This window comes from Martes martes (assembly GCF_963455335.1).
Source record: "Martes martes genome assembly, chromosome: 12".
Lineage (NCBI taxonomy): Eukaryota > Metazoa > Chordata > Mammalia > Carnivora > Mustelidae > Martes > Martes martes.
In genome coordinates this window covers 95264147-95276465 of record NC_137900.1, presented here as the reverse complement: position 1 = coordinate 95276465, position 12319 = coordinate 95264147, and the positions used below count along the sequence as shown (strand labels likewise).

Genomic DNA, 12319 nt, shown 5'->3' with positions numbered 1-12319 from the left:
GGGACGGAGCCCGCGCCAGCCCTGTCGCCGCTCCCGCTGCGGAACCACCCCCAGCGCCAGGGCCAGGACCAGCGTCTTCCTGTCCTCTCCGGGGAACGCACTCCTTTTCTTTCAGGTTTTGTTTTTTTTCTCTTCTCATGATTCAGGTATGTTATGTTTCAAACTTAATATAAAATAAACTGCATCTTTTTAAACATTTCCAGGTGTGCAACTCACTGATACTAACTACCTTGCCCAGCCTGTGCACCATCTCCACATCTAGTCCCAGAACGTTCAATGCCCTGGAGTAAATCCCTGCGCCCACCCAGCGGCCGGTCCTGGCCATCCCCCCTCCCGCCCCGGCCCTGGCAACCACGAGTCTGGCGCCGGTCCCGCTCGTTTACTTATGATGAATTTTTCATACACGCGGGATCAGACCGTATGTGGTATTTTACGTCTAGTGTCTTCCACGGAGCGTAATGTTTTCCAGGGGACCGCGAGGACCAACACTTTGTTCCTGCTCTGGCTGAGCGCACCCCGCTCTAGGAACACGCCGCGTCGTGTGGATCCACTCACCCGTGGACGCGCGTGGGGCTGGTTTCCTGTTTCGGGTCTTGTCAGCAGGGCTGCTGGGGATACTTCTGTGCGGGCTTTGGTAGGGCGCCTGCGTTCAATTCCTTGGTTTGGACGACGAGCGGAAAGGGGTCAATGAGGACACGGTGCTTACCATGTTGTGGACCTGCCACGCCTCGGCCCCCGGGGCTCCGCCGTGCGACGTCTCCCCAGCGACGGATGAGGGCTCCCGCCTCCCGGACTTCTCTGCAACACTGGTTCCTCCTGCTCGGGCCGGCTCGCCCCTCCTGGGTGGGGAAACGTGTGTCACGGTGGTGTCGGCTTGCGTTTCCGCACCACCTGGTGAGGGTCCCCCTCCCGTGTGCCTGCCGGGCTGTCTGGCTGTCTTCTCTGCGGAAATTATTTTGAGTGGGATTGTTCATGCTCTTCAATGGTAGGAATTCTCCGTGCGTTCTAGACGCAAGGCCCTTATGAGATTCAGGGTTTGCAAACATTCTGCCCCGCTTTGGGCTTCCTCACATTCTGGTGAGAGCATCCTTTCATTCACAAACGTTTTTAACAATAAGGAAGTCCAATGTACCTGTTTTCTCTGCTGTTCGTGCCTTGCATGCCGTATTGGAGACACCACTGCCGGGTCCGAAGGAACGAAGATGTGCCCCTCAGTGCTCTTAGTTTACTTCTGAAGTGTCAAGAGTTTTCACTCTTAGAGTTTGTTCGTTGGTCCATTTGGAGTTAACTTTTTTTTTTTTTTTTTTAAAGATTTTATTTATTTATTTGACAGATAGAGAGATCACAAGTAGGCAGAGAGGCAGGCAGAGAGAGAAGGGGAAGCAGGCTCCCCGCTGAGCAGAGAGCCCGATGCGGGGCTCGATCCCAGGACCCTGAGATCATGACCTGAGCCGAAGGCAGCGGCTTAATCCACTGAGCCACCCAGGCGCCCCATGGAGTTAACTTTTTTACATGGTGTGAGGTCAGGCTCTGACGGCACGCTTTTGTACGTGGACATCTGGTTACCTCACACTGGTGGTCGCGAACACTGTTTTTGCCTCCTTGAATGACCCTGGTATCCATGCTCGGAAACAACTGGCCATAGATGTGTGTAGTCCTTGATTCTCAGTGGCCTTCCACTGATCCAGATGTGTTGGTGTTCTCTGCTCACACCTTTTTGGAAAATGTTATAATCTCACATAGAGGTGGGTTTTTTTTATTCTTAGGAGTTTTTGCAGGTAAGATTATGTCATATATACATAAACATTTTTCTTCCTTTCCATTTTAATAATTCCCCTTGTATAACTTCTCTGACCAAATTTCAATGACCATATTGACATGAGGTGGTGGAAGAGGGCATCGTTGATTAATTTTGGATCTTAAGGAGAAAACTTTCAGCCTTTCACCCCTGAGGATAATATACATGTGAGCTTTTTAAATACATATCCTTTATCATAATTTTTAAAGACTATTTATTTGAGAGGTTGTGGGGAAGAGAGAGAGAGAGAGACTGTGAAAGAAGAGAGGGGGAGAGGGCGAGAACCCCCAGCAGATCCCCTGCTGAGGGCAGAACCTGCCAAGGGCTGGATCGCATGACCCATGACATCACGACCTGAGCCCAAACCAAAAGTCAGTCACTCAACCCATGGAGCGACCCAGGCACCCTCCTTTATCACAATGTAATCTTCTATTTCTATTTTACTGTGAGCACGTCTCATGAAAAGGTTTGGATTTTGTCAAAGCTAATCCTACATCAGTCGAGATGATCACGTTCCTTACTGATGTTGTCACGACATTAACTAGCTACACTGAACAGCCTTTGCACTCCCGGTGTGTATCACACTTGGTCATGATGTATCGTCCTTCCGATGTGTTGCTAGATTCTGTCTGCTGGAATTCTATTGAGGATTTTTTATCCCTCTTCATAATGGATTTTGACTAGCAGTTGTCTCTTCCCGGAACATCTTTGGCAGTCTTTGGAAAAAGGATGATGTTGTCATTCTAGGGTCACACGGGAAGTGTTCCCTCCTCTTGTACTTTTTTCAGCTTCAGAAGGATTGGTATGATCTCTTCTTTAAATGCATGGACAAATGACCCATAAGAGCCTCAAGTTCTGGACTTTTATTGCTGTGAAGTTCTCGTTACTGCTGCAGGCAATTTATTTACTAGGGGTCTACTTGGAGTTTCCATTTCCTCTAGAGTCACTTTGGTAGTTTGTGTACTTCTCAGAATTACCTGCTTCATCTCAGTGAGCCAATACATTGATCTAAAATGGTTCCATTTGAGTCTCTTTTGTGAATTTGATAAATCTCTAAAAGAGATTTTTCGCTGATTTTCTTGAGTGCTCTTCTCTTCCAATTATCTCTGCTCTAACCTTCATAATTGTTTTGCTCTACTAACATTAGGTTTCCTTTGATCTTCTTCTTCTACTGACCCAGAGGAACCTAATAACCGTTACAAATACAAGCCAGCCACAGGGCCGCTGTCCAGGTCTGGGTTGTTGGGTGGAGAAGCAGTTACAGGCCGCAGCGGATCAGGCAACCTGGGCAATTTCTACCTCAACTGGCATTCCAGGCCACCCCCAGACCGTCACGTCAGCCTGAACCGCTCCTACTGCCAGGCGTGATGCCCAGCGACAGACTGCCCTGCTTCCCATGAACCACGCACCACCTTAGGCACCTTCTGTGCTCTTCGAACGAGAAGACTGGCTGAATTTTTCCAAGGAGCACTGCCCACGGGCAGGAAGCCCTGCACAGCCCAGGGCACTGTCTTCTGTGCACTTCCCTCACACCTTCCCGTGTGTGGGCCACGGGCACCTGTGCCCATGGACACCCAAGAGCACCCATTCACCCAGGGTGTCTGCTCAATGCAATGTCAGCCCTTCGACTCCACCACCAGACCCCCAGCACAGCCCTTAAGACCGAAAGGAGCCCCCACTCCAAGTCCTGTGAGCAGCTCGGACGCAGCCCCTCCCCACCCAGCCGGGACACCGCCTCCCTACTTGCGTGCACACAGCCAGCTCCTCCAGCCCGACGAGGACGTGGAGGAGATCCACGTGGGCTCTATCCCAGAGTCCCTGACGGCCAGGAAAAGAAGGTGACTGTCCCACCCTTTCTCCCTGAAGGATCCCTTCCTGGAGCCCGGGTCCCCACTGCACACCCACAAGGAGCCCAGAAGCCTCGGTGTCCAGAAGCCTCTGAGCTAGATGCTGGCATGGAGCGCCCCGCGCGATCCAGTGTTTCTGACAGTCTTGCAATTCCTCTCATTCTGGAGTTGACCTCCCAGTCGTCCCCGGAGACCTCAGGCCCCATCGCAGCCTCAGGCAGCAGCACCTGCCCCTCCTCAGCCTCCCGCAACTCGCAATCGGTGGCAGCCTCGGGCTCGCACGAGCTCTGGGGCTCAGGGTCTGCGACCACAGCTCCTCGCTGCCACTCTCCACCCAGCCAGTGGGCGAAGCTGTTCCCCGTAAGCCTGGACGTGCAGACCGGCACCACGTACAAGAGTGCCCTGCTCAGCTGGGCAGAAGGGGCGTCCCTTTGGTCCTCTCACTCAGACCTCTTTTGGCACTGGCCACTCTGGAACAGCGACTGAATGGGAGCCGTCTCTGGACCTTCCGGGCAGCACGCCCAGGCCCGGGAGGAGGCCGACGACCACCATGGCCCCCGCTCTACACAGGAGGAAACTGAGGCAGCCTCCCCACCCCTGGCTGGTGCTTGCTGATCCACGCTTGAGTGAGGGCAATAACAGCCCACCAACCTCCCTCCAGATCTCGGATGAGTGGCTCTGATAAGACTGCCCGGATTGTGTCCCTTCAACCCCACACCCGCAGTGACCCCGACTCCTTGCCCAACATCCAGAGAGCCCTGCGTGATCGGGTCCAGATGCCCTCCCCAGTGGGCACCCCTCACCCCACGCCAGCCTCCGCAGGGCATTCCCCCCAGGGAGCCCGCCAGGAATGTGCCGCTCAGAGCCCCCGCCGCCCCTCCCCACGGCCCCCCTCCCACATGGCCTCACCTCCAAGGCTGGGCTCAGAGGCTACTTCCTCGGGCTCCTCTGGAAACTCAGGCTTTGGGTCAGATTGATCTGGGATCAAACCCACAGCAGGGCCATGCCACGGCCCCGTGCCCGGCAAGCTCCCGTGGTAACGTTTGAGACCCCAGGTTTCTGCTTTGAAAATGGGGTCAGGGACTCCCACCTCAGGAGGGCGTGTTGGGGTTAAGGCGGGGAGATGGTGTTTGGAGTGCTGGACCTTGGGGAGAGGGGGGTGCTGCCAGGAAGACAGGGGGAGGGCATGAAGATGAGGAAAAGGCGGCCTGGCCTCCTCCCTGCGCAGACGGGTCCCCTCCAGCTCCCCCCCCCTCCCCGACCCCGCCCTGCACTGAGAGGAACACTGCAGAGGAACATGGGGTCAGGACAGCAGGGTGGGGGTATGTCTCATTTCTCTCTGGTCTCCACGTCCACTCAGTCATCGCCCCCCGCCTAAGGGGAGGGCACGGTCCCCGAGCAGGCAGTGGAGACGGGGACACACGGACCCAGGCCCGCAGGAGCCCCTCTGCCGCGCACGCCCTGGGCGAGCTGGGGTCCCGCGCATGCGCCGTCTGCGGGTCCGTGCGCGCGCCTGCGAGGATCCACCTGCCACCGACGGCCGTTGGCGCGGGCGCCCTGCCCACCCCAAACGGTCCTGCGCCGCGCCCGCCCCGGAGGTGGGAGCCTCCGGTCCCGCGGAGCCCGCTCGTGAAGTTCCCCGTCCAGCCCCTCCTGGGACAGTGGCAGGCTGAGGGCAGGAGCGGCGGGGACTGGCCCGCACCCGACAGGTGAGCAGAGGCTGGAGGAACAGGGAGGGTTCCGGCTCGCCAGGCCCGGGCTGCCCCTTCCCGAGGGGTTTCCTTGGAAAGCGCGCCCCTGAGATCCCGGGGGACCCTGCCCGCCGTTCCCATGTGGGGCCCGTTCCTCTGGGCATCTCCGTGTGGGCACAGGTGCACACAAGGCTCTGCGTGCACGCGCGGGCCCGTGTCCACACACACAGACTAACTCCACAGGTGGGGTCAAGGGAGAGTGGACCCCGGAGGTGACAAGGGGGAAAGAGGGACGAGGTTGGAGGCAGCTGGGCCGTCGGGTGTGGGCATTGTCTCATGGGAACATACCCAGGGCCATAGTATGGGGGTGGGAGACATGCCAGGCTGATGGCCAGGGGTCCCCAAGATACCCAAGGGGCTGCCACGCGCACCCACATTCTAGAGACAGCCCCTACCCAGTTCACTGGGCTTGAGATGCTCCGATGAAAAGTCTGTTGTCCTGCTTTATCCTGATGTCCGTAGGACGTGGTCTCAGGGAAGCCGGCGGTGAGAGCCATTCCCTACACTGCAGACCGTGGGTCAGGTCTCACCCGGCTACTCTGGCCGTTTGCCTGGAGGGACCCGAAGGTAAGACAGGGAGGCCCAGAGCCAGCCTGTCCCGCCAGACGCTGCTGTGATCCGACTGGGCAGCCGCAGTTCCCCTGCCCGTGTGTGTGCGTGTGTGTGTGTTTAAGAGGGGTGGGGGGGGCAGCAGGGGGCTCAGCCCAAGCAGGAGCAGGATGCTGAGTGGTCAGATGCCTGCTGGGTGGGTCATGTTCAGAGCCCAGGTCAAGGCTGACTGCGTGGGACGGGGTGCAGGGTTCTCCTCCTTCTCCCCAGGATTTATCCCGAGCCCTGTAGGTGTACATCCCTGCATCCCAGGTGCAGGGCCGTGATCTGGGAGCAGTGCGGGGACTGGGTGAAGGACAGCGGGGACAGCGGGGACGGCGGGGCAGGGCTGCGATACCTCCGGGCCGGCGACCGGTCCCTTTCAGAGCCCCACGGAAGCTGCACTGTTTTCTGCTCCTGCACCTGCTCCTAGTGGCCTTCAGAGGCGTCTCCCTCCGTCCAGAGCTGCTGCTGGACGTGGAGCTGGCATCGGCTCCTCAGAGGGAGCAGCGGCGAGAGGAGAAATGTCACCTGCGGGCCTGCCTCTGCGTGTGCCTTTGCTCGGACAGGACCCAGCCTGGGGCCTCCCAGAGAAGCCACAGCCAGGAAGGAACCCTCACCGGGACATCTCCCTGACCGCAGTCCACCTGCTGGGTGCTCTAACCCAGTCCTTGCTCCGGGTCCCACCCCAGCTGTGCAAGCTCCTCCTGGGGGTCCCAGCACTGACCCATCCCCACAAACCCACGGGCCCGCAGCCCCGGCCTTCCCACCCTCGGGCTCGGCGTCCGCAGGTTCCAGGTTCGGGACTGCTGTCCAACCTACTACCAGTAGGGACAGTGGCCTGAGCAGTGACACGGGTCTTCCCAGGCAGTGCCTAGCACCTGCTCCTGGAGAGCCCTGTGTGCACACTCCCTGCATCCGGGAGAAGGATCCGGTGTCCGCCAGCCTCCTCCCAATCGTATCCAAGGACTTCTGCAAAGGCAGAGACCGGTAGCCAGTCTGGAGGCATCACGCAGTGTCATCGGCTCCCCCAGGGGCCTGGGGCAAAGGAGGGGGCTGCAGGCTGTGTGGACCGCGCACAGCACCTCCAACGTGCCCGCGGCCGTCCCTCGAGAAACCAGCTAAACACACTTGAGTCCTGGCGACACTTGCCTTGGGGTCGCCCACGCAACACTCCCCGACTGACAGGGACACACTGGCCTCTGGCCGCCCGCACCCTAGGGGTCCTCCTAATTTTGGATGCAAAGGCCGGTGGAAACAGAACCCAGCCCCTCCAGCTCCTGACCTGGGCTCGGGATGCCCCAGCCCAGCGGCCCCATGGCCATTTTGCAGACCCCCTGGCCATCAGCTTGGCAAGACTCCCCTCCTCATATTCTGGGGGCTGAGCATGTTGCCAGGACAGACAGAGAACAGAGACACATAGACACAGAGAGAGAGAAGGAACCCGTGAGAGGGAACCAGGAGAAGTCCCAGACTTCCCTCCATCACTTTGGAAATGACATCCCATCGTTTTGCCCCATTCTCTTCCTGAGAGCGCAGTCACACGGGCCATCCAGCCTGGGGGGAGGGACTCCACAGGGATGTGTGCGCAGGACTCGGGAATGCCCCGGAACCACTGTGGGGACGGCCCAGCACATGGGCACACACGAGGCCCTGGGACTGGAGCCTATAGCTAATGGGAGCCCCTGGAAGTCTGTGTCGCCAGGGGACAAGGTCAGAAAGTAAATGGCAGCCTTCCCCATTGGGTCTGGGACACGGGCAGCACGGGAGTGGCTTTGCCTGGACCCCAGAGCAGACCCAGGCCCCTCTGAGCTGTGTTGCATACCCCGCCCAGCCCCCGCTCCCCCCTGCATTGCCAAGTGTGTGCACCAGCGTCCTGTGATAGCAGGGACGGAACGTGTGTAGAGTCCTTCCCCGGATGGCGTCCCGAGAAGTAGAAGCCAGAAAACCCCACTGCGCAGAGAGAGAGAGCCTGGGGAGGCCCTGGGAGGCACAGGGTCTGTCCGGGGTCACAGTCCCGGACAGAAGCAGGAACCCGGACTGAACCCAGCTCTGTTCTCACAGCAGGGCCAGTGGCTTTACCCAGGTCTTTGGGGGCTGTGGGAGGGCTTTGTGGGTGCCACTGTATGGACGGGGCATGGGGTGGAGGGTGAGCACCGAGCAGCTGGGGGAGGGGGTCCTCGGGGGCTCTGCTGGGAGGAGGAAGTCGGGGAAGGGGTCCCCAGGAGTGATGACCTCACTTCCCTGACCACTGAGCCCAACAGAATTGGAACCCGCGTCACCAGGCACTCACATACCAGGAACAGCCCCCTCCGAGCTCATTGCTTTGGACATCGTCCAACAAACAAGATGCTTGCTTGTTGCATCCCCAACTCGGAACGCTGGAGGCAGAGGACAGCGCACCCGGCAGACACTTCCCACCGCTCGGAGGTCGTTTCAGGACTGCCCGACGCCTCTGGGCATTGGCAGGAAGGACCGAACGGTGACCCCAGGAGGCCAGAGCCGGTCACCCAACCCCACACGCTTTGACCGTCCTGAGTAGCCCCGGCTACCCCACCCCCGTGAGTGTGAGTCTGTGTGTGCGTGTGCGAGTGCATGTGCATGCACGTGTATGGAAGGAGGGCTCACGTGGGGTGGGGCCTTCCCGAGCAGGAGCAGGTGGATGAGTGCTCAGATGCCTGTTGGGAGGGTCACGTTCAAGGTCAAGGCTGGCTGGGTGGGACAAGGTGTGGGGGCTACGCACTTCTGCCTGGGGTTTATCCTGAGAGCCCTGCAGCTGTGGGTCACTGTCCTTGGTGTAGGGCTGGGCTCCAACGGTCTGTGTCTGATGTGGGAGCAGCAGGGGGACTGGGCAGGAGGACAGTGGGGACAGCCAGGCCTGGCTGTGATGCCTCTGGGCCGGCGACCGGTCCCTATCTTTGCAGATAGCCACAGAGGACAAGAGGAGGCTGGCGGACATGACTTCTTCCCTGACAGAGGGACTCAGCACTCAGGGCTCCTCCGAGCAGGACCGGGGGACTGCCTGGGAAGGCCTCCTACACCTCCGAGGCCACTGTCCCCAGTGGTCGTGTGTTGGACAGCGGTCCAGGCCCGGAGCCCACGGAAGCCGAGCCCGAGGGTGAGAAGGCCGGGGCTGGGTGCCTGGGGTGTGTGGGGATGAGTCGGTGCTGGACCCCACAGGGAGGAGCCCCAGAGGCTGGTATGGAGGCAGCACGGGTCCCCCTCAGACCAGCAGGTGTCTGGCCTAGGGCACCAGCAGCCCTGGGGAGAACAGGGCGACACGGAGGTTCAGTGCGGGTCCCCCAGAGAGAAGGGTGATGGGCACCCCTGTCTGGGAAAACAGTGGGCAGCGCCCATCCCAGGCCGCAGGGGCACCCAGCACCTAGCAGTGCTCGTCCTGGGACTCAGCCCGGAAACCGGCGCGTTTCTTCACACATGTATGGTCAGGAGTGCTCAGCCCAGCGGTGGTGGGGACAGCGGGGAACGGAACAGCGCTAATGCCCGAGGGGATGGACGCGATCCACTGCCGCCGCCTGAACACAGCCGCCCCCCCGGGAGCCACACCCTTAAGGACAGCCTCTGGCCGCAAGGTCCTCCGTCTGCCCTGGTGATAGGTGGTGACACACACCTGCCCGCCCACATCCTCCTCCCGGGGCTCTGAGAACAGGCGTCACCGGACACGGGCTTGTGGAGATGGACTGTGTCTGCTGGTGCCCAAGACGTCCTTCTGTCCTCAGGTCCCTGGAATAAACCACTTCTTGTCCACGGGACTCGTGTCCTTTTCTTCAGTCCCTGGGCTCCTCCGGCCTTTGGGGGTCACTGCGCACGCAGCCCCTTCTGGGAAGAAGGCGGACTTGGGGGTCTCGCTGCTTCTGCCACCGCATCTGCCCGGGAGTGTTTGCCAGCCCTGGGCCAGCGGCCAGTTCTGCACCCCGAGACGGTGCCGAGGCAGCGGGAGGAGAGAAGGTCACCAGCCCGACCGCCCGGCCCTGTGCCTCCGCGAAGGGGAACCACCCCCGGCCTTCCGGAGCCGCGTCGAGCTCCCGCTCTCGGGCTCTGACCCGGGCGCCGGAGCCGCGCTGGCGGCGGGAATGGGTGTGCCGCAGGCTGTCCTGGGAAAGGGATGGCAGCGCTCGCTTTCCCCCGGGGGCGTCCGCGGGACGGAGCCCGAGCGGCTCTCGTCTGTGGGGACCCGGCTCGGCCTCTAGAGCTGCTTCCCCGGCCGGCTTGAGTCCCGCGCCGGGGCAAGTCCTAGGGCGGGACGCGGTTCTAGATCTCGGCTGACTGCAGGCAGAGCTCGCCGACCCTCTTCCCTGGGGTCAGCCCGAGCGGGTCACAAGGCTTCACGCTTGACATCCTCACGGGAGGTTGGGGTGCCAGCCCCAGGACGCCGGACGACAGAGACTATAACCACGTGGGCACAATCTCATGTAACATTTTGACTCCCGTGAATTTCTCATCCAAAACTGAAGATTGCACCTAAAACTCTGGAATTTGGGTTTCTCTTTAAAATCAAGTCTGGGCGTGCCTAGGTGGCTCAGTGGGTTAAGCCTCTGCCTTCGGCTCAGGTGATGAACTCAGGGTCCTGGAATCGAGCCCCACATCGGGGTGTCTGCTCAGGGGTGAGTCTGCTTCCCCCTTTCTCTCTGCCTGCCTCACTGTCTACTTGTGATTCCTCGCTCTCTGTCAAATAGAGAAAGAAAATATTAAATAAATAAAGAAAGAAAATAAAATCAAGTCTGGTGCGGTGCCAGGGTGGGTCAGTCAGTGAAGCGTCTTGATCAAGTCAGGTCTTGATCTCAGAGTCCCGGGATCCTGCCCCACATCGGGCTCCCTGCACAGAGGGGAATCGGCTTCTCCCTCTGCCCCTTCCCCCATGTCATTAAATTAAATAGTTAAATGCTTTTTCAAAAGAAAGAAAGAAAAATAACGTAAAATAAAATCACGTCCGGCCACGGGGAGCCCGCCCTCCCAGGCCGCACCGCTGCCGGGAGCTGAGTGAGGACTAGTCTGCACGCCCCGCACGGCCTCTACTTGCCTTCAGGCCTCCTTCGGAGGACACACTGTGTGCCTTGGAAGGCCGGACCCCTGCTCAGAGAGCATTCTCTGGGCCCGAGCCCCTGCAGCAGCACAGGAAAGGCGCCCTTGGCAGGTGGTGAGTCTGCACTGAAGGTGTTCTGTGCCCTTGCCCATGTGTGTGCTCCTGGGAGGGCCTCTGTCGCACTCGACAAGGGTGTGCCTGTAGCGTGGCTCTGGGTCCTTGGGTGCCCCCTGTCCCACCCAGAGAGTGGGGCGAGACAAGGAATGCAGGGGCCGGGGACGCCCGTGCCCTCGCCCAGAGAGGCTCAGGTGATCTGGACCGAGCAGAGCCATTGGCTCCCCCAGGGGCCCAGGGCAAAGGAGGGGGCCGCAGGCTGTGTGGACCGTGCACAGCACCTCCGACGCGCCCGCGGCCATCCCTCGAGAGCCCAGCTGAACACACGTGAGTCCTGGCGACACTCGCCTGGGGGTCACCCACGCAACCCTCCCTGACTAACAAGGACACACTGAGGCTGCCTGGCCTCTGGCCGCCCGCACCCTAGGGGTCCTCCTAATTTTGGATGCAAAGGCGGGTGGAAACAGAACCCAGTGCCTCCGGCTCCTGACCTGGGCTCGGGATGCCCCAGCCCATCGGCCCCATGGCCATTTTGCAGGCCCCCCCGGCCATCAGCTTGGCAAGACTCCCCTCCTCATATTCTGCGTGCTGAGCATGTCGCCAGGTCCTGAGGGCCCCGGGCCCATGGCCCGGCTGCCTCCAACCTCTTTCTTCTGACCCCTTGTCACCTTCCCCGTATGCACTCTGCTTCTGCTCCCCAGCTGGGCAGAGAGAGAGAGAGAGAGAGAGAGTGTGTGTGTGTGTGTGTGTGTTGTTTTCTGGTTTTCCTGCTGGGGCTGCCATGCTGGTGCTGACCACCAGGGGTCAGGCTGTGCCCACTGTGCTCAAGGGAAGCCACCAGAGCAGGGAGGGGACACCCAGGGGTCATGCTGGGTGTCCCCTGCATCTCCCCCAACAGGCTCCTCGGGGTTAGGAGCCTCCACGTCCACCACGTGATCTGCTCAGAGGCAGGAGGGGCTCTGACACCCTCTCGTGGACGCAGTCAGCTACCGTGCCCCTCACACTCACCCTGGCAGGGGCTGTGCGAGGCCTGGGGGCGAGGCTGGAAGGTCCCCAGGAGGGTCCCTGTGCTCCAGGAGGTCCCAGCCCAGAGGGGGGGGAATGGACCAAAGCGCCAGAGCAAATCCAGGTGAAAGGGAGGGGCGGGGGCTGCGGGGACGTGAGGCAGGGTGGAGGGGGG

General features: G+C 60.3%; 1 long non-coding RNA gene across 1 annotated transcript; it reads left to right on the top strand.

The window, feature by feature from the left end:
- The first annotated feature begins 7355 nt into the window (after window positions 1-7355).
- On the top strand, window positions 7356-10680 carry LOC308353592. The gene is made up of 3 exons (XR_013967790.1): window positions 7356-8551; window positions 8909-9102; window positions 9432-10680. It is a non-coding gene; the product is annotated as an uncharacterized lncRNA (long non-coding RNA).
- The last annotated feature ends 1639 nt before the right edge of the window (window positions 10681-12319 follow it).